Source organism: Capra hircus, chromosome 18 (assembly GCF_001704415.2).
Source record: "Capra hircus breed San Clemente chromosome 18, ASM170441v1, whole genome shotgun sequence".
Taxonomy (NCBI): Eukaryota; Metazoa; Chordata; class Mammalia; order Artiodactyla; family Bovidae; genus Capra; species Capra hircus.
The window spans coordinates 59,980,374-60,000,943 of record NC_030825.1 but is presented as its reverse complement, the minus strand read 5'-3'; the positions used below and the strand labels follow the sequence as shown (position 1 = coordinate 60,000,943).

The 20,570-nt window shown below is 45.7% G+C and overlaps 2 pseudogenes; one reads left to right on the top strand and one right to left on the bottom strand.

Annotated features, from left to right (window-relative positions):
- Positions 1-20,570, top strand: part of LOC108638081 — a 56,518-nt pseudogene that overhangs the window by 28,555 nt on the left and 7,393 nt on the right.
- LOC108638023 lies at positions 17,181-18,442 on the bottom strand (annotated as a pseudogene).

The following is a 20,570-nucleotide window of genomic DNA, read 5'->3' as shown; positions in this document are numbered from 1 at the left end:
TTATCTATGTGGTAATAAATAGTGTGTTTTTGTTCACCGCAACCTCTCAAGGTCTCCCTGCCACTACATTTATTTTTTTAAGTCATAAGTTGGGTTTCTAAGTCTGTGAGTCTGTTTCTGTTTATAGTTAGTTAATCAGTATTCTTGCTTGGAGAATCCCATGGATGGAGGAGCCTGATGGGCTACAGTCCATGGGATCACAAAGAGTCGGACATGACTGAGCGACTTAACTAACTAGCCAACTAATCTGTATAAATTTATAGATTCCCCCTCTAAGAGATACTTCTTCTTTCATCTCTGACTTCACTGAGTATGATAAATTCTCAGTCCACCCATGCTCCTGAAAATGTCATTCATTCATTTTTTTGGATGGCTGAGTGTATGCCAGTTTTTAGATGGACAGGTGACTCTTCACTTCTCTATAGAGGGAACTTCGGTTGATGCTCTGTCTTAGATATTGTCAATAGCACTGCCCTGAAAATTGAGGTTCAACTATCATTTTAATGTATGGATGTGAGAGTTGGACTGTGAAGAAGTCTGAGCGCTGAAGAATTGATACTTTTGAACTGTGGTGTTGGAGAAGACTCTTGAGAGTCCCTGGGACTGCAAGGAGATCCAACCAATCCATTCAGAAGGAGAGCAGTCCTGGGATTTCTTTGGAAGGAATGATGCTAAAGCTGAAACTCCAGTACTTTGGCCACCTCATGCAAAGATTTGACTCATTGGAAAAGACTCTGATGCTGGGAAGGATTCGGGGCAGGAGCAGAAGGGGACGACAGAGGATGAGATGACTGGATGGCACCACGGACTCGATGAACGTGAGTCTGAGTGAACTCCAGGAGTTGATGATGGACAGGAGGCCTGGCGCGCTGTGATTCATGTGGTCACAAAGAGTCGGACACCACTGAGCGACTGAACTGAAGTCAAGGAGTGGACTTGCCAGTTCAAGTGGTATGTCTATATTTAGTGTTTTAAGGAATTTCCATACTCTTTTCCTTGTGGCTGCACCGACTCAATTACACTCCTGCCCACAGTATAGGAGGATTCTCTGTGACCCTCGCCCTCAGCAGCAATTAAACTTTGTAGGACGCAGATGATTCCTTTGTAGACCTTTGGAAGATGGATATTCTGTGAGGTGTGAGGTGATACCTCATGGCAGTTTTGATTAGATTTCTCTAAAAGTGATCCTGAGCATCTTTTCATGTGTTTTATGGCCATCTAGATGCCTTCCTTGGAGACACATCCATTTAGATCTTTGCGGTTTTTCTATTGGATTGATAGGGTGTGTTTTGTTTTTGTTTTTGTTTTTGTTTATGTTTTTTTTGCAGCTTTATCATGAGCTGCATGAGCAGTTTGCATGTTGGGAGAGGAATTCATTAGTTTAAACATCTGTTGCAAACATTTATTTTCCCATTCTGAGGATTGTCTTTTTCTTTCCTTTAGGTTGCCCTTGCAGTGCAAAAGCTTTTTAGGTGATGAGGTGCCTTTTTAAAGTTTTGCTTTAGTTTTAATTATTCTAAGCATAGATTCAAAAAGAACTTGTTGTGATTCATGTCAAAGTGTGTTTGCCTATATTTTCCTCAAGAGGATTAGAGCAATCTTCCGTCCATTTAACTCTTCAAGCTATTTGGATTTTTTCTTCTGTAAGCAGTTAGGGAGAGACGTAAATTCTTTCCCTTTCCCCTTGTTTAACGAAGCTCCTCCCTGTCCATCCTGACTGTTAACAGCTTACATTGCCAGCATCATTGTATGAGACTTCCCATGTCTCCACATCCTCTCTGCCATTTTGTTAGTAAACCTCAGGACATAGGCCACTCTGAGCTGGGTGAGGTGATATGTTCTTGTAGTTTTGATTTTAATTTCTTTAATAATTAGCAATGTGAGCATCTTTTCATGGGCTTTATAGCCACCTGGATGTCTTCTGAGGAGAAATATCCATTTAGATCTTTGCCCTCCACCACTTTTTTAATTGAACAGCATGGGTTGTTTGCATATTTGGGGGATGAATTCCTCATTTTCACCTTGGTTGTAACTTTTTTTTTATCCTGAGGGTTATTTTGTTTTTCCTTTAGGGTTCCCCTCCTTTTGATCTCTGGTTCCTCTTCTTCTAAATCCACCTTGAACATCTGGAAGTTCTCAATTCATATACTGTTAAAGCCTCGCTTGGAGAATTCTGAGCATTACTTTACTGGTGTGTGAGATGAGTGCAATTGTGCAGTAGTCTGAGCATCCTTTGGCATTCCCTTTCTTTCAGATTGGAATGAAAACTGACCTTTTCCAGTCCTGTGGCCACTGCTGAGTTTTCTAACTTTCCCTGCATATTGAGTGCAGGACTTTAACAGCATTATCTTTTAGGATTTGCAATAGCTCAGCTGGAATTCCATCACCTCCACTAGCTTGTTCATGGTGATGCTTCCTAAGGCCCACGTTACTTCGCATTCCAGGACGTCTGGCTCTAGGTGAGTGATCACACCATGGTGGTTATCTTGGTCATTAAGATTTTTTTGGATAGTTCTTCTGTGTTTTCTTGCCACCTCTTCTTAATATCTTCTGCTTCTGTTAGGTCCTTACCAGTTCTGTCCTTTATTTTGCCCATTTCTGCATGAAATATTCCCCTGGTATCTCTAATTTTCCTGAAGCGATTTCTAGTCTTTCCATTCTATTGTTTTCCTCTATTTCTTTGCACTGATCACTGAGGAAGGCTTTCTTATCTCTCGTTGCTATTCTTTAGAACTCTGCATTCAAATAGGTATATCTTTCCTCTTCTCCTTTTACATTTTTGATTTGCAGTTTTGATTTACATTTCTATAACATTTCACAAAGTTGAAAGATTTTCATGTAACATTTTTAAGAACAGTGTGGTGTGAGTAAAACTGAGTTTGGCGATTGGCCTCCTGATCTTTCGCCCTGGTTTGACCCTTTTTCCCCTGACACACCTAGGACATTTCTTCAGGCAGGTGTTTCTTCCTTCAGTTCAGTTCAGTTCAGTTCAGTCGCTCAGTCGTGTCCGACTCTTTGCGACCCCAAGAATCGCAGCACGCCAGGCCTCCCTGTCCATCACCAACTCCCGAAGTTCACTCAGGCTCACGTCCATTGAGTCAGTGATGCCATCCAGCCATCTCATCCTCTGTCGTCCCCTTCTCCTTTTGCCCCCAATCCCTCCCAGCATCAGAGGCTTTTCCAATGAGTCAACTCTTCGCATGAGGTGGCTAAAGTTTCTTCCTTAGAGCCCCTCAGCCCTGATGAAAATGAAGTGCCATCCGCAGAGGACTTTCCATTGCTGTTCCAAAAGTGGCCACAAGGCGGCAGCATTTCCTTATGCTGCACAATTAGGTGTTTATTACGGTTAACTTTTATTTTCTAATAAAGTAGAGTTGATTTCTGTTGTGTTTGTTTTAGGTTGACAGGAACTTGATTCAGTTATACATAGAGGTACATCTATTCTCCTCTTTTTCGGGGTCTTTTCCCAAATAGGTTCTTTGAGTGTGTTCAGTAGACTTTCCAGTGCTATTCAGTAGGTCCATTTCAATTATCTATCTGACAATAAGTACTGTGTCTCTGTAAGCCCCAATCTGTTATTGTTCCCCTTCCCCATCTTAAAAAAAGAAAAGTCGTAAACTCGTGTTTTGTCTGGGAGTCTGTCTCAGTTTATGAATTGGTTCACTTGAGGAATCTGTCGATTCTCCCTGTATGTCATCCTTTGCTTTCCCTCTCTGACTGGCTTCACTCAGTGTGATAAATCTCTCGGTCCATCCATGCTCCTGAAAATGACTTTTTCTTTCATTCGTTTCAATGGCTGAGTGGACTGCTGCGTTTTGATGGACAATTTCCTCGTTATTTCTCTGTTGATGGACAGTTTGGTTTTGTTATGCCCAAGTCGCGAAATCTCCCAATGACCACCAGGGAGCCGATATCTGATGCAAAAGCAAGAGAGTTTTTATTACCAAGCTCGAGCTGGGGCTCCCACCGATACCGATGCAGCAGCTATAGGGAGGAGCCCTGAGCTCTGGGTTACATTGCTTATATAGGGTATTATCGCGGGAAAAATTCAAAAAATGGGAGTCTCCGGGTCTGATTGGTCACCTTCTGGTGAAGGGGTAGGTGTTGAATTCTGATTGGTTCTCCTTTCCCGGGCTTGACTCGAATTTCTGGGGCTGGCCAAGGGTTCTGATTGGTTCGCAGGTGGTGGGGTGAGGTGGAAGGCTCTTTTCCCAGAACTTGACAAAATGGAGTAGCTTTGATTCTTCAGTTTATGCTCTGTCTTGGATATTGTCAATAATGCTGCCCTGAAAATAGGGGTGCAACTATCATTTTCAGTTTTGATTGTCTACTGATCTAAGACCAGGAGTGGGCTTGCTGGACCATGCGGTAAGTCTGTTTAGTGTTCTAAGGAATCTCCATACTGCTTTCTCTTGTGGCTGCACCCACCCGTTTCCATCCCCGCCCACAGGGTAGGAGGAGTCCCTGTTTTCCTTGCCCTCTGCAGCATTTCATCCTTGGAGATTTTTTGGAGGATGGCTCTTCTGAGGGGTGTCAGTGATAGCTGGTTGCAGTTTGACTGGCATTTCTGTAAGAGTGGTCCTGAGCATCTTTTCATGTGCTTTGTGGACACCTGGGTGCCTTCTTTGGAGAAATGTCCGTTTAGATTTTTGCCAGTATTTCTCCTGGGCTGATTCTTTTCTTGATCATGAGCTGTAGAGGCTTCCCTGGTGGCTCAGCTGGTGAAGAATCCACCTGCAATGCAGGAGACCTGGTTTCGATCCCTGGGTTGGGAAGATCCCCTGGAGAAGAGAAAGGTGGCTCACTCCAGTATTCCGGCCTGGAGAAGTGCATGGGCTGTACAGTCCATGGATCACAGAGAGTCGGACACAACTGAGCGAGTTTCACTTTCACTGTGTGAGCACTCTGTGTCTTTGGAGATGAATGCCTTGTTTCTAACTTCAGTTGCAAAAGTTTATTTTCCCATTCTGAGGGTTGTCTTTTTCTTTCCTTCAGGGTTGCCCTTCCTGTGCAAAAGCTTTTCAGGCTAATGAGATACATTTTTAAAGTTTAGTTTTATTTTGAAATATTCTGAATGTAGATCCAAAAAAAAAAAAATCTTGCTGTGGTTTATGTAAAGTGTGTGCTGCCTATATTTTCCTCTAGAGGTTTAGAGTAATTGTCCCTCCAGGTAACTATTCGATTTGGAGTTTGTGTGGAATTCGTTAGCCAGAGATGTAAATGCTTTAACTTTTCCCTTGTTTAAGGAACCTCCACCCGGTCCTCTATCATGGCTGTTAACAACTTACATTCCCAGCATCAGCGTAGGAAGGCTCCCTTTTCTCCACAACCTCTCCAGCCTTTATTTTTGCTAAGACTTTTTGACAGAGTCCATTCTGACCAGTACGAGCTCATACCTCATTGTAGTTTTCATTTACATTTCGATAACATTTCACAAAGTTGAAAGCTTCTCCAGAGATATTTTTAATACCAGTGTGAGTAAAACGGGCTTCGGAGATCGACCTCGTGATCTTTTGCCCTCTTTTGAAAAATTTCCTGGACGCACCTAGGACGTTTCTCCAGGCAGGTGTTTCTTCCTTAGAGCCCCTCAGTCCTCGTGAATAGCAAGTACCCTCAGCCCAGGATTTTCCATTGTTGTACCAAAAGCGGCCACAAGGGGGCAGCATTTTCTTATGCTGCACAATTATTCATTTCAGTGAATTTATTTACTGCTGTTAATTTTTATTTTCTATTGAAGTAGAGTTGTTTCTGCTGTGTTGTTTTAGGTTGACAGGAACCTGATTCAATTATACATAGAGGTATATCTATTCTGTTCTTTTCCGGAGTATTTTCCCATATAGGTTCCTTCAGTGTGTTTTGTACTTTCTTGTGCTATTCAGTAGGTTCATTTGGATGATCTGACAGTAAGTAGCGTGTATCTGTTAATCCCTGTCTTTTATTGTCTCCCATCCCCAACCTTTTTTTTTAATAATCATAAACTTATGTTTCTAAGTCTGAGGCTGTTTGTGTTTATGAATTGGTCATTTGAGGAATTTATCAATTCCCCATGTGTGTGATAGTTTGCTTTCTCTCTCAGACTGACTTCGTTCAGTATTGTAAACTCTCAGTCCATCCATGCTCCTGAAAATGACGTTTTTCCATTTGTTCCGATGGCTGAGTGTATTCCGGTGTTTCAATGGACAGGTTCCTCTTTATGTCTCTATTGATGGACACTTTGGTTGATGCTCTGTCTTGGAGATTCAATAGTGCTGCCCTGGAAATAAGGGTGCAACTATCATCTTCAATTATGCTTTTCTCTGGATATAAAGCAAGGAGTGGCCTTGTCAGATCAGGTAGTAAGTCTATGTTTAGTGTTGTAAGGAATGTCCATACTGGTTTTCCTTGTGGCCGCCCCCACACATTTCCTTCCCTGCCCACAGTGTAGGAGAATTCCCTGTTCCCCTGGCTCTCGCAGCATTTAACCTTTGTAGGTCTTTGGGGGGCTGTATGAGGGGCGTGAGGTGATACCTCATCGAGGTTTCAATTGACATTTCTGTAAGTGTGGTCCTGAGCATCTTTTCATGTGCTCTATTGCCATCTGGATGCCTTCTTTAAAATGTCCGTTTAGATCTTTGCCTGTATTCCTGCTGCGTTTTTTTTTTTTTTTTTTAGTCTTGATCTGTGTGAGCATTTTGCATCTTTGGAGACCAATTCCTTATTTTTAAGTTCGGTTGCAAACACTTATTTTCCCATTCTGAGGGTTGTGTTTTTCTTTCCTTTAGGGTTACCCTTCCTGTGCAAAACCTTTTTAGGTTAATGAGGTGCCTTATTTTTTTTTAGTTTAGTTTTGTTTTTAATAATTCTGAGTATAGATCTGTCATGCGAGTGTATGTTTCTCGATTTTTTATCTCGTCACAACAAAGATTTGGAGTGACGGACATTAAAACCCACTCGGCGTGTCACAGCTCTCAGGTCTTGGATAGACTGTGTTATAGCTCTCAGTTCTCGAATGGACCATGTTATAGCTCTTAGACAAATCACTGTTACAGCTCTATTTTATTTAGAAGAGAGGAGGAAAATCCATCTTCAAGGCGTGAGGGCACGTTGATCTAAAGACCGGAGGAGAAGAGCACCCCAGCGTGCGGGAGAGAGAGAGAGAGAGAGAGAGAGAGAGAGCTGGCTTTGGCCCCTCTATTTATATGTTTCTCTCTCCCTGGGCCTGTCCTGTGTAAATTGGGCCAGCCAGGAGTGTTGTTTGGTTTCCCTGAGGTCCTCACTCCGGTCCTCAGACCTTCTTTTGTTTCATTTTCGCAGGCTTTTCCCTTCCTTGTCTTGTAGCCACCGCCATTTTGGACTCCTTTTCCCTTTTCTACCTACCTAACAGACCCAAAAAGAACTTGCTGTGATTTATGTCAAAGTGTGTTGTGCATATATTTTCCTCAAGAGATTTAGAGGAATCATGCCTACATAAAACTCTTTAATCGATTTGAAATTCCTTCATCTGTAAGCGGTTAGGGAGAGATGTAAATTCTTTCGCTGATCAGAAGTTGATGGAACCTCCACTCTGTCCTCTGTCGTGGCTGTTAGCAACGTACAGCCCCAGCATCAGTGTAGGAGGGCCCCCTTTTCTGCACAACCTCTCCAGCCTTTATCGTTTTTAAGGCTTTTTGACAAAGGCTGTTCTGACCTTTATGAGCTGATACCTCCTTGTACTTTTTTGAGTTACATTTCTGTAACATTTCACAATGCTGAAAGCTTTTCATGTGATATTTTTAAAAACAATGTGAGTAAAGCTGATCTTTTGAGATGGGCCGTGTGGTCACTGGCCCTGTTCTGAATCTTCCCCCAGCCCACCGAGGGCCTCGGCTGAGGACGGGTGCGTCTTCCTACAGCCCTCGGTCCTGGAGCCTGTTAAGTGCGGGTCTGCAGTTTTCCCACTGTTGTTACCAAAAGCGACCACATGGGGGCAGCACATCACGCTCCGCTGTTTTGTTTTGTGGGCTAAATTAATATTTATTTTCTCTTGGAGTAGAGTGGATTTCTGCTGTTGTGCTTGTTTCAGGTTTACAGGAACTTGATTCAATTATATAGAGAACTGTATCTCTTCTTTTTCTGGTTTGTCCTAGGTCGGTTCTTTCAGTGTGTTGGTGGACTTCTCTGTGTTATTCAGGAGGTCCTTTTGGATTATCTACCTGATAATAGGTTATAAGTATATGTTAACCCAAGGCTGTTGATGTCTCCCTCTCTGTACCTGTTTTTCTTTTTTTTTTTAATAATCATAAGTTGGTTTTCTAAGTCTGAGAGTCTGTTTGTCTTTATAAATTCTTTCATTCATATGAATTTATAGATTCCACCCATGATATATTTCTTTCCCTTCCTGACTGACTTCACTCACTATGATAAATCTCGGTCCATCCATGCTGCTGACAATGATATTTTTTCGCTCTTTCTGACAGCTGAGTGATTCCCGTGCGTAGATGGGTCAGTGACTTTATTTCTCTATCGATGGACATTTCGACTGATGCTCTTTACTGTGCTGGGCTTAGTCGCTCAGTCGTGTCTGACTCTCTGCGACCCCATGGACTGTAACCCGCCAGGCTCTGCTGTTCTTGGGGATTCTCCAGGCAGAAATACCGCAGTGGGTTCCCACGCCCACCTCCAGGGGATCTTCCCAATCTAGGGATTGAACCCAGGTCTCCCGCATTGCAGGAGGATTCTTTACCAGCTGAGCCACTGGGGAAGCTCTCTATTAAATATTGTCAATATTGCTGCCTTGAAAATAGGGTTGCAAGTATCATTCTAAATTAGGTTTTCTCCGAACCTAAGGCAATGGGTGGGCTTGCCCGATCATGCAGTAACTCTGTTTAATGTGTTTCAGCAGTCTTCACACTGCTTTCTTTCATTGCCGCCCCTGCCCATTTACATCCCCGCCCACAGTGTAGGAAGACTTCTTGTTTGCCTCGCCTTCCGCATCATTTAAACTTTGTAGAGCTTTTGGAAGATGGCGGTTCTGAGGGGTGTGCGTTGATACCACGTTGCAGTTTTGATGGGCATTTCTCTAACAGTGATGTGAATCATTGTTTCATGAGCTTTATGGCCTGGAAGATGCCATGGACAGAGGAGCCTGGTGGGCTACAGTCCATGGGGTCGCTAAGAGTTGGAGACGACTAAGCGACTTCACTTTGACTTTTTACTTTAATGCATTGGAGAAGGAAATGGCAAGCCACGCCAGTATTGCCTGGAGAATCCCAGGGACGGCGGAGCCTGGTGTGCTGCCATCTATGGGGTCACACAGAGTCGGACACGACTGAGTAACTGAACTGAACTGAACTATAGCGATCTGGATACATTCTTTGAAAAAATATCCATTTAGATCTTTGGCCCATTTCTGGTGTGTGTGTGTTTTTGTTTGTTTGTTTTTTGTTTTGTTTTGTGTTTTGAGCTGCATGCGCCATTTGCTTGTTTTGCAGATGAATTACTTGTTGATATATTTTCTTGCAAACTTTTTTTCCACTCTGAGGGTTGTCATTTTCTCTCGTTATGGTTTCCCTTGCTGTGTAAGTGCTTTTAAGGTTAATGAGGTCCCTTGCTGAGTTTTTCTTATTTTTCATTATTCTAAGAGGTGGATCCAGAGGGAATTTGCTGTGATTTATGCCAAAGCCTGTTTTTCCTATGCTTTCCTCTAATGGTAAGGAGTAATTGTCTTTCCATTTAGTTCTTTAACTAATTTGGAGTTTTTCTTTAAATGGGTAAGGAATGTTGTAATTTCATTCTCTTTTTGCTTGTTTAAGAACCCTCCTCCCTGTCCTCTGTCCTGGCTATTAACAAGTTACATTGGCCTCTTGACTATCTGCCCTATTTTGAATTCTTTTTCCAGGACCTATCCCAGGACATTTGTTGAGAACAGGTGTATTTTGGTCAGCACAGGTTTTTCAGTTGTTGATACCAAAAGCAGCCACAAGGCGGCATCATTTTTCATCCTCCACTTTTTGGGTAATTTATTGTTTTCTAATAGAGTTGATTTCCGACTGTTTGTTTTAGGTGTACAGGAACTTGATTCAGTCATAAATAGTTGTACCGCTGTTCTTTTGGGAGATTTTTTTCCCATGAAGGTTATCACAGTGTGTTTCCTTCAGCTTGCTGTGCTGTTCATTTGGTCCTTTTAGATGACCTGTTTGATATGTAGTGATGTGAGTGTTATGCCCAGAGTCCAAGTCCCAAAAACTGAGAGAATAAGACGTCCACAGCAATGCAAAAGCATAAAGGGGTTTTATTGCCAGCTCGAGCCAGGGCTCCCGTCTCATCCAGTGCAGTGGAGTCTTGAGGAGAGCCCTGAGCCCAGATTTACAGCAGTATTTATAAGTTTAGAACAAAGACAGGGAGTTGGCAAGGGTTGATTGGCTGCAGGGGTTTCCTGGTATTTACTGATTGGCCAGTCATTATCCCTCTGATTGGCCAGAGTTACCATCTCTCTGATTGGCCAGAGTTACCATCCCCAGAAGCCCCAGAAGCATGACTCAGGGATTATTTTTGGCCTAGTGCACTTCTCTGAGCCTGTCATGGCTCTGGTGAGGTTGTAACATTTCCCCCTGTCTTTAGATCATATAGAGGAATCTTCCTCTTTGTTTTGGGGTACAGTTTGATATTGCTGTCTAAGCACAAATAGTTGAACTGTATTAATATGTTTTTTTATAAATGTAATGAGCCGGGTGTTTGTTTTGGGGCCCAGTAGTCGTACATTATCTTTTTAGGATGGTACAGGATTTTGGGCATTACAGTCACTATTATACAGAACTCTCTGTTTTGATTAAAAACTGATGCATGTAAACATGGAGTTAGCCCGATGTGTGAACAAACCCACCATCTTTTGTCTCAGACACAATCTAATTTGTCTTATTTAGTCTTGTAATATTGGCCACCTGGGCACATAGTGGGGCTTTTTACTTTTAAAGATAGGGCATATGGGAGGGGGCCTCGCATACATAACTTTGAAAGGGGTTAAGTCCAGCTTGTAGGGGGTATTACGCGCATGGAAGAGGGCGAAGGGAAGGAGAGTCACCCAGTCCCTGCCAGTCTCTACTGCCAATTTTGCCAAAGTTTTTTTAGAGTCTGATTTATCCTCTCAACCTGTCCTGAGCTCTGGGGATTGTATTTACAATGTAGCTTCTATTTGGTCCCCAGAGCTAGGGCCAGTCCCTGTACAATCTGACTCACAAAGGCAGGCCCGTTATCAGAGCCAATCGTCACTGGCAGCCCAAACCTAGGCACTATTTTTTTTAGGATCTTTTTAGCTACTATCATTGCTGTTTTTTTCTTAGTAGGGAATGCTTTCACCCACCCAGAAAAAGTATCCACCAAAACTAACAGATAACGGTACCCATATTTGCCTGGTCTTACCTCTGTAAAATCTATCTCCCAGTGTTGCCCTGGCCTCTCTCCCCGGTACCTCATTCCCGTATGCTGTCCTTTTTCCGGCTTCATCATCTGGCACGCTTTGCAGGCCTGGACTGTCTCGTACAGTCGCCTGTTGTTGGGGAAACCGCAAAAGTGCTGTCTGTAAGAGGGTTAGAGTCTTTTTTTTTTTTAGATGGGTGGTCAGATATAGGTGCGTACAGAGGTGTTGACCCAAGTTGGTGGGAAGTATCAAGTTGTCATCTTGGTCTCGATACCATCCGTCTTTGCCCTCCTGAGGGCTGGCATTTCTTTTGAATCTAATTGAGATCAGAAGAGGAATACTTGGGGGTTGGGGGCAAGGTTTCCATACCTGGGGGGGCAGCCCCACAGTTAGTATAGGGGCTGTGCAGTCCCTGTTAGCCGCCTCATGAGCCGCCATATCAGCGGCTTGGTTGCCTTGAGCCTTAATGTCTCTTCTCTTTTGATGTCCAGGGACATGTACTATTGACATTGTTTGAGGCTGTTGGATGGCTGTTAAGAGTCTGTGGATTTTAGGCAGGTTTTTAACTTTTTTTTTTCGGCTGTCAAAAATCCCCGCTCTTTATATATTGGGCCCTGGATGTGTACGGTGCTGAATGCATACCAACTGTCGGTATAAATAGTGACTCTTTTTCTTTTGCCCTCTACAGAGCCTGTATTAAGGCTATTAGTTCTGCTTTTTGGGCAGAGGTCCCTGGGGGAAGGGCTTCAGCCCATATTATCTTTTCAGGGTCATCAACTATTGCAGCTCCAGCCTTTCTCTGTCCATCTTTTATAAAACTGCTTTTATCTGTAGACCATATCAGCTCACTGTTATTTAAAGGCACGTTTGTTAGGTCTTTTCGTATTGCCATCGTCTCAGCCAATATCTCACCACAATCGTGGAGGGGGCTGTCTTCCTCTGGGTTGGGTAAGAGAGTGGCCGGGTTCAGGAAGCAGGGCATCTGGAAGTGTATCCATGGGATGTCCAGCAGCAAAGCCTGATAATGGGTCAAACGGGCGTTAGAGATCCATTTATTTGGTGGCTGCTTCAGAATCTCTTTGATGGCATGGGGAGTGTAGACCAGGAGTCGCTGTCCATAAGTCAGCTTGTCAGCATCATGGACCAGGAGGGCAGTAGCAGCAATGATTCGGAGGCAATGTGGCCACCCTGCAGCCACTGGGTCCAGTCGTTTGGATAGGTAGGCCACTGGTCGCCTCCAAGGCCCCCACTGCTGCGTTAAGACTCCTTTTCCCATTCCCCGTTTTTTATCTGTGAACAATTGGAAGGGCTTGGACAGGTCAGGGAGAGCAAGGGCTGAGGCTTCTAGCAGAGCCTGTCTGAGTTCTTGAAAAGCCCGTTTTATTGGCTCATCCAAGTCCAGTTTTTTTTTTTTACTTTTTTTTTATATAGTGGCTGGGCCTTTTAAGCAAATTCCAAGATCCATAGCCGGCAATACCCAATAGTCCCAAGAAATTTTTTCACTTGTTGAGGAGTTGCCGGCTCAGGGATCTGCAATATGGCCTCTTTTATGGCTTGCGTCAGCCATCTCCGTCTTTGTTTTATTTTATACCCTAGGTATATAGCTTTTTGCTTAGCAATTTGGGCCTTTTTTGCACTAGCCCGGTACCCCAAGGTCCCCAAAGTTTGAAGGAGGTTGCCTGTTGCTTCTAGGCATGCTTTCTCAGTGGTTGCGGCTAGCATAAGATCATCAACATACTGCAATAGACAATGTTGGGGTGATCAACCCGGTACTCATGGAGGTCTTCACCCAGAGCCTCATTGAATAGCGTTGGTGAATTTTTGAAGCCTTGCGGAAGTCAAGTCCAAGTTAGCTGTCTTGAGGTCTGGCTGCCTTTTTTTATCCATTTGAATGTGAAGATCTCTTGGCTCAAGGGGGCCAAGGGTAAACTGAAAAAGGCATCTTTTAAGTCCAGGACAGTATACCAGACATAGTCTGGCGGGAGGCCACTCAAAAGGGTGTATGGGTTATGGACGATTGGATGTATATCATTTACCCGTTTGTTGACTTCACAAAGATCTTGCACAGGCCTAAAGTCCGTTCCCCCTGGCATTTTTTGCAGGTAACAAAGGAGTATTTCATGGAGATCGGCACCGTTTAAGAATTTTTGCCTCCAGAAGCCATTGTATATGTGGTGCGATTCTTTGCCGGGCTTCTAGGCTCAAAGGGTATTGTTTTACCCGGATAGGGGTGACGTCCGATTTAAGTTTGACACTGATGGGACACTTGGCTAGTCTTACCCCCGCAGTTTTTGCCCAGGGTAGAGGGTATTTTCGGACCCAAGGTTGTACAGTGGGGTCAATGGCCATGAGCGGCTTTGGCTGATACAGTCTGTATTCATCCCTCAATGCCAGAGACAAAACTTGTATGGGATGTCCGGTCCCATCTAAACTGATATCTCTCCATGGTCAAAGTGAATTTGGGCATTGACTTTAAATAGTAAGTCTCTTTTTAACAAGGGTGCTGGGCATTTTGGTATCACAAGAAAAGAGTGGGTCACCTGCTGGGCCCCCAAGTTCACTTGACGTTTAGTAGTCCATCTATATCATTTAATCCCGGTGGCCCCTTGTACCTAGCTGGTCTTTTTAGACATCGGTCTGTCTTTTCAATTAAGGACCGAGTATTGAGCTCTCGTGTCCACCATGAAGCCAACCGGTTTCCCCTCCACATGTATAGTTATCCAGGACTCAGGGAGGGGTGCCAGGCCCTGAATTTTTTTTTTCTGTCACCTAACACGTTCCTCTCTTTTCTCTGGAGTCTCTCTATGATTAAAAACCCTCTCTGTTGCCCTCACCGGGTCTTGCAGGGATTGCTCTCCCAACCTCTCTATTTTTGCAGTTTTTTTCTGATATCTGGGGCTGCCTGATTCACGAATGCTAGCATGATGGCTGCGTGCGACTCATCGGCTTGTGGGTCTATGGGGGTGTACTGTCCAAAAGCTTCCATTAATCTCTCAAGGAAGGCTGCCAGGCTCTCATTTGGCTCTTGTCTAACCAGATTTACTGTAGCCAAATTTGTTGGCCTCCTGGCGGCTGCTCGGAGGCTGGCCATGACAGTCTGGCGGTACACTCAGAGATGCTCCCTACCTTTAGCACGCTCGAAGTCCCAGCAGGGCCGCGTCAGGGGAAATCTCTCATCAATCAGGTTAGGCTGTGTAGTGGGTCTCCCATCTACCCCCAGCACATTCTTTTGTGCTTTTGACAAGATCCGTTTGCGTTCTTCTATAGTAAACAGCACTTGTAACAACTGTTGACAGTCATCCCAGGTGGGGTTATGGGTGAAAAGGATAGATTTTAAAAGGTCAGTGAGGCCCTGAGGTTTTTCAGAGAATGAAGGAGTCTGAGTTTTTCAGTTGTAAAGATCACTGGTGGAAAAGGGCCAGTACTGGTATGTCCGTTCTCTGTCTGCTCGGGCAGGCCCCGCCTGAACTGGAAATGCCTGGACTGTGGAGGAGGGGGCTTCTGGTTTGTTTTTTTTTTTTCCACCATATTGGTGATGCCCCTGGTTCTTCCCTGAGTTCCTTGGGCGGGGCCTCCTTCCCGGGCTGGGGCCGAAGGCTCGGTGTCCCTTTGTATCCCTCCAGAAGAGACCTGAGGTACCTGCGGGGGCAGAAGTGGATCTGCATAGGAGGGCGGGGAGAGTTCAGTCTCCAGGTCAAGTAAATTGGGGTATAGTGAGGATTTCTGGAATACCGGTTTCACCCTGTTGCTGCGCTTTTTGTCTTCTTTTTCTTTGGATGCTTCCACGACTAGTACCTGTGGACGTAATGAAGCTGAGGGCAGGGAAGAAGGAAGGGAAGTGAGGGGCTGAAAAACAAAAGGTTTTAGCCAGGCCAGGGATTTTTTTTATCAGGTCCTGCCAGACCAAAATGTATGGAGTTTTGTCTGGCTGGGTGCCCCGAAGGGTAGGGGGCGAGCACCTTCTCTCTGACCGCTCGAATAGTAGGCAGGCTGAAGGTGTCTTTTTGTGGCCAGCTGACATCAAAAGCAGGCCACTTGGCAGAACAAAAAGTTACTAACTTGCTTTTCTTCACCAGCAATGAAAGATTCTGTGCTCTAGACTTAAAATCAGAGAAGTGGTTAGTCATAAGAGATAAAGGAGTAGAAGTTGTTTGTCCCATGATCACAGAAAAGTACACTGGGAGCCAACAGAGCACACAAAGAGCAGCGCAGACACCACGAATAGACAAACAGATAACAAACGCAAGGTGGCCACCAACAATGCACTCAGTCTTACCTGCAGGATGTTCACAGAGCCAGCCGCCCCACCAGCTCGATGCTGGGCCTCGGCCTTATGCTGGACTCAATCCAAAACTAACACCGGTGTTCAGATATCTCTTCTCCTAGTGAGGAAACCCCTTCTACCGGGAGAATGTTATTCTTCCCAGTTAAAGGGATCCCGGACGAGCCCCCAAATGTTTTGCCCAGAGTCCGAGTCCCCAAAACTGAGAGAATAAGACGTCCACAGCAATGCAAAAGCAAAAAGGGGTTTTATTGCCAGTTCAAGCCAGGGCTCCCGTCTCATCCAGGGCAGTGGAGTCTTGATGAGAGACCTGAGCCCAGATTTACAGCAGTATTTATAAGTTTAGAACAAAGACAGGGAGTTGGCAAGGGTTGATTGGCTGCAGGGGTTTCCTGGTATTTACTGATTGGCCAGTCATTATCCCTCTGATTGGCCAGAGTTATCATCTCTCTGATTGGCCAGAGTTACCATCCCCTGAAGCCCTGGAAGCATGACTCAGGGATTATTTTTGGCCTAGTGCACCTCTCTGAGCCTGTCATGGCTCTGGTGAGGTTGTAACAGTGAGCATTTTAATCCCTCTTAGTGTATCCCTCCTGCAACGTTTTAAAAAATATCATGAGCTGGTTTTTTAACTCTGAGTCTGTTCCTATTTGCAAATTATTTCATTTGCATGAATTTCTGGCTTCTACCTTTCAGTACTATTTTAGGATGTTTGCCTTTGGTCTCATACCTCAGTGATAATCTCTCAGTACATCCATGCTGCTGCTCATGGCAGTTTTTTTTTTCTGAGTGTATTCCACTGTCTAGATGGGCCAGTTAGTCTTCATTTTTCTGTCGATGGATATTTTGGTTAATGCTCTGACTTGGCTATTGTGAACAGTGCTGCCCTGAAAATAGAAATGTACATATTCTTTGGAATTAGGATTTTTTCCAGATCAAAGCAAGGAGTGGTATTGCTGGAAAACATGGTAACTCTCTATTTCGTGTTTCAAGGAGCCTCCAGATATTTTCCTTCGTGGCTGCACCCACCCATTTACAAACCTGCCCACGGTGTAGGAGGGTTCCCTGTTCCCCTCGCCCTCGGCAGCACTTAAGCTTCGAAGATCTTTTGAGGATGGCCGTTCTGAGCCGTGTGAGAAGATGGCTCATGGTAGTTTTAATTTGCATTTCTTTACTACTTACTGATGATGAGTATCTTTCCATGGGCTTTTTACCTTCTACGGGGGAGTACAGTTAACCTCCGGAAAGTGGCTTCTTGAAAGTCAGCCCTGTTTTGAATTCTCTTCATGTGATTTACCCCGGAAGATTTCTTTAGGGCTGGTGTCATTTATTTATTTTTTTTAATATATTTATTTTTTTACCTTCTTGTTAACATTTTTATTATAGTATTTCCTTTTAAATTCATTCAAAACAAACAAAAAAGGAAAACAAAGACAATGGTCCCAGAAGGAATGCACGATTCGTTTTAGTTACAGCACAGAGATTCTTCTCTCAGTGAGAACTGTGCTCTTGGTTTCAGCAATAAGTGAGGGGAAGGTCTTGAGCTTTTGAAGTTCTGAGGGGTGCAGGGCGTCCGCGTTAGTAGGGGTAGATGGGAAATGCTATCTGCAACGGTCCAAGGCTGGAATGGTCTTCCAGTCACTGTGGCGTCCACCTGCTGTCAGGGTTAGTTCCAGATTTTGAGGAAGCTGTCCCAGGACCCCGTCGCCACGGCCATCCCGTCATCAGTTACCCCCAGGCAGCTCACACGGTTGTCATGCTCGGCCAAGACCCCTGCCCTGTCGGCTTTGAGGGCATGCCAGACGTTGCAGTTGAAGTCGTCGTACCCTGCGAGAAGGAGGCGCCCACTCTTGGAGAAGGAGACGGAGGTGATCCCGCAGATGATGTTGTCGTGGGAGTAGGTCCTGAGCTCCTGGTCCGCACGGAGGTCGAACAGCCGGCAGGTGGCGTCGTCTGAGCCAGTGGCAAATGCGTTGCGGTTCGGGAAGAAACAGATGGCGTGATATCGGGCTCGTGGCCGGTGAAGGTTTGCCGGCACACCCTTCTCGCAGTCCCAGAGTTTGGCTGAAGCGTCACAAGCACCAGAGACAGTCTGGTGTCCGGAGCGAGTGAAAGGCTCATGACGTCCCCGGTGTGTCCGGTGAATGTGGTCGTCTGCTGGCCAGTCTCGATGTCCCACAGGGCACAGGTGGTGTCTCCAGAGCCGGTAACGATCTGATTGTCATCCAGAAAACGGCAGCATGACAGGTAACCTGTGTGTCCAGCCAGCTCACGATTCACACGTGCATTCCCTTCACGAGTTTTCAGATTGTAAATGGAGCAGATGTTATCCAGGCCTCCGCAGGCCACGTAGTTCCCAGAAGGGGCATAAGCGCACGTCATGACCCGCGAGGAGCGCAGAGGGATGGCATGGACCTTGTTTGTGGTGTAGCTGTCCCAGATAATAAGTTTACCGTCCTGCGAGGCACTGACTAGAAGCCTGGAGTCGGTGCCCCAGTGCATGGCATAGATCTTGGCCAAGTGTCCCCTCAGCGTCCTCCTGGTGCGCGTCTGGACTCTTCCCACAGGGTCAGTGTTTGTGATCTGAGAGAGAGTCGCGTCTGCACACGCCTTCCGAGCATCTCTAATTTGGTCTTTAAGCTGTTCGGCCTCCTGCCGTAACTGGTCAAGTTCACTCATCTTCTAATCTTAGTGCTCTTCAAAGCCACCTCAAAGAATCTGAGATCTTAATTCAGAAGTGCTGCTGGTCTGTTCTCCCAAACATGTAAAACTGTCTGCAACAGAGAAAAGGCTCGACGCCTCGTCCCGCCTGCCGCGCCCGCTCCCCGCCGCCTCAGCCGCCGCTGCGGGAGGTGGTCGTGCTCTGGCCGCTCTGCGGGCGCTGCAGGGAGGTGCGCCGGCGAAACTCAGTCCGGTTGGTCCCGCGGCGGCTGCTCCACTCCCGCGCCCACTCCCGCTCCCGCTCCCGCTCCCGCCGCCGCCGCGGCCTCCGTCCGCCCCTCAGACGCCTCCAGCCATCGGGATGGGCGCGGCGGCCCCTCTGCTGGTGTCATTTAGAGCCGAGCCCAATAGCCCCGGTTTTCAAGTGCTTGTTACAGGGAATGACCACAAGGTGGCAGCATGTCTTCATGCCCCCTCTGGTTACCTGGGCAACCAGAGCCTTAGGGCAAGTCTGGTTTCTGGGTTGTCAATAAGAATGCCTCCCGGGGATCTTCCAGACGCAGGGACTGAACCCGCTTCTCCTCCGTCTTCTGCATTGGCAGATGGATTCTTTACCACTAGCGCCACCTGGGAAGCCCTAAGGCTTGTGTCTCCTTACTTCTTCCCCCTTCCCCTTCATCCCCCAGGCGGTCCCAATGATTGCAACACCACTCTGCAGAGGGACCTGTCCTCTCAGTGGGGTGACCCTAAGGAAGGAGGCTGGAGGTAGGAACCCCACCACCAGGAGACACAGGGCCCGGGGCACTTTGCAAAGCTTTTCCAGCCCAGAGACCCTACCATCCTTTGGGGGCACTAGATTTAGTGCTGCTGCAGGAGGGTCCCACAGGATCTGGAGATTGTGGACTCATGCAGAGGGGAACAGGAAGTCCATGTCCACCGGGCTGGGGGGCTGATTGGCTGGCATATCCTCCCCAGCGCCCTCAGCCCCAGGACAGCCCCGCATGGGGACCTAGCCTGCTCAGGCCCTAGAGACGTGACGCCAGCCCAGGTCCCCAAGGCCCGAGGGGAACAGAGTCAGCAGTTCTTTTGTCTTTCTTTCTTTCCTGGTACGTTTATTTTGAATTTGAGTATATAGGTGATTTGCACTGTTGTGGGTTTTTTTTTTTTTTAATGTGTAAAGCAACGTTGATCATTTATACATAGATGTATATATGTTCTTTTGGGGTTCTTTTTCTCATATAGGTTATTTACAGTCAAAGTAGGGTTCCTTGTGCTCTACAGTGGGTCCTTATGGATTATTTTATAACTAGTAGTGTGCATATGTAATTTTCAAACATATATTTCTCCCTGCACCCGGCCTTTCCTTTTTAGTAACATGTTTCTTTACTAAGTGTATGAAGCTGTTACTGTTTTGTAAAGAAGCTCATTTGTTTCCATGTTTGGATTCCACCTAGAAGTGATAACAGGCCATACTTCGTCTCACTTAGTTCATCTAGTGTGATCCTTTCTGGCTCTTCCCTGTGACTGGAAATGCTTTATCCTTTCATGTCTGGGTTTGTGTATCTGAGTTGACTCACTGAAAAGGGGATGACAGAGGATGATATTGCTGGATGGCATCACTGGCGTGATGGACACGAGTCTGAGTGAACCCTGGGAGTTGGTGATGGACAGGGAGGCCTGGTATGCTGCGATTCATGGGGTCGCATAGAGTTGGACACGACTGAGCGACTGAACTGCACTGAACTGAACTGACCCCGGCTTCTTTAACCGATCACCTGTCCTTCTACACTTAGGTTTCTTTTGTATCTTGGTGAGTGTATCCAGTGCTGCCATGATGGTTGGTGTGCAGTATCTTGAAATTTTGGTTTCCCGGGATCCATGCCCAGGCATGGGATGGCTGGGTCACATGGTACTTTGTTGCTAAGTGTCTGAAAGCCCCTCCATACTGTTCTCCAGAGTGGATGCACTGATTTACATTCCCATCTGGGGTAGGAGGGTTCCCTCTCTCCAGACTCCCTCCAGCATTTATTGTTGTCGAATTTTTGAGATGGCCATGCTGACTGGTGTGAAGTGATATCTCACTGAACTTTTGATTTACATTTCTCTAATGATTAGGGACGCTGAGCATCTTTTTGCGTACTTTATGTCCACCTGGATGCCTTCTATCGCCCATTTCGATCTTTGGCCCACTTTTCCTTTTTTTTTTAAATTGAGCTGCATGGACTGTTCACATGTTTTGGAGATGAATTCCTT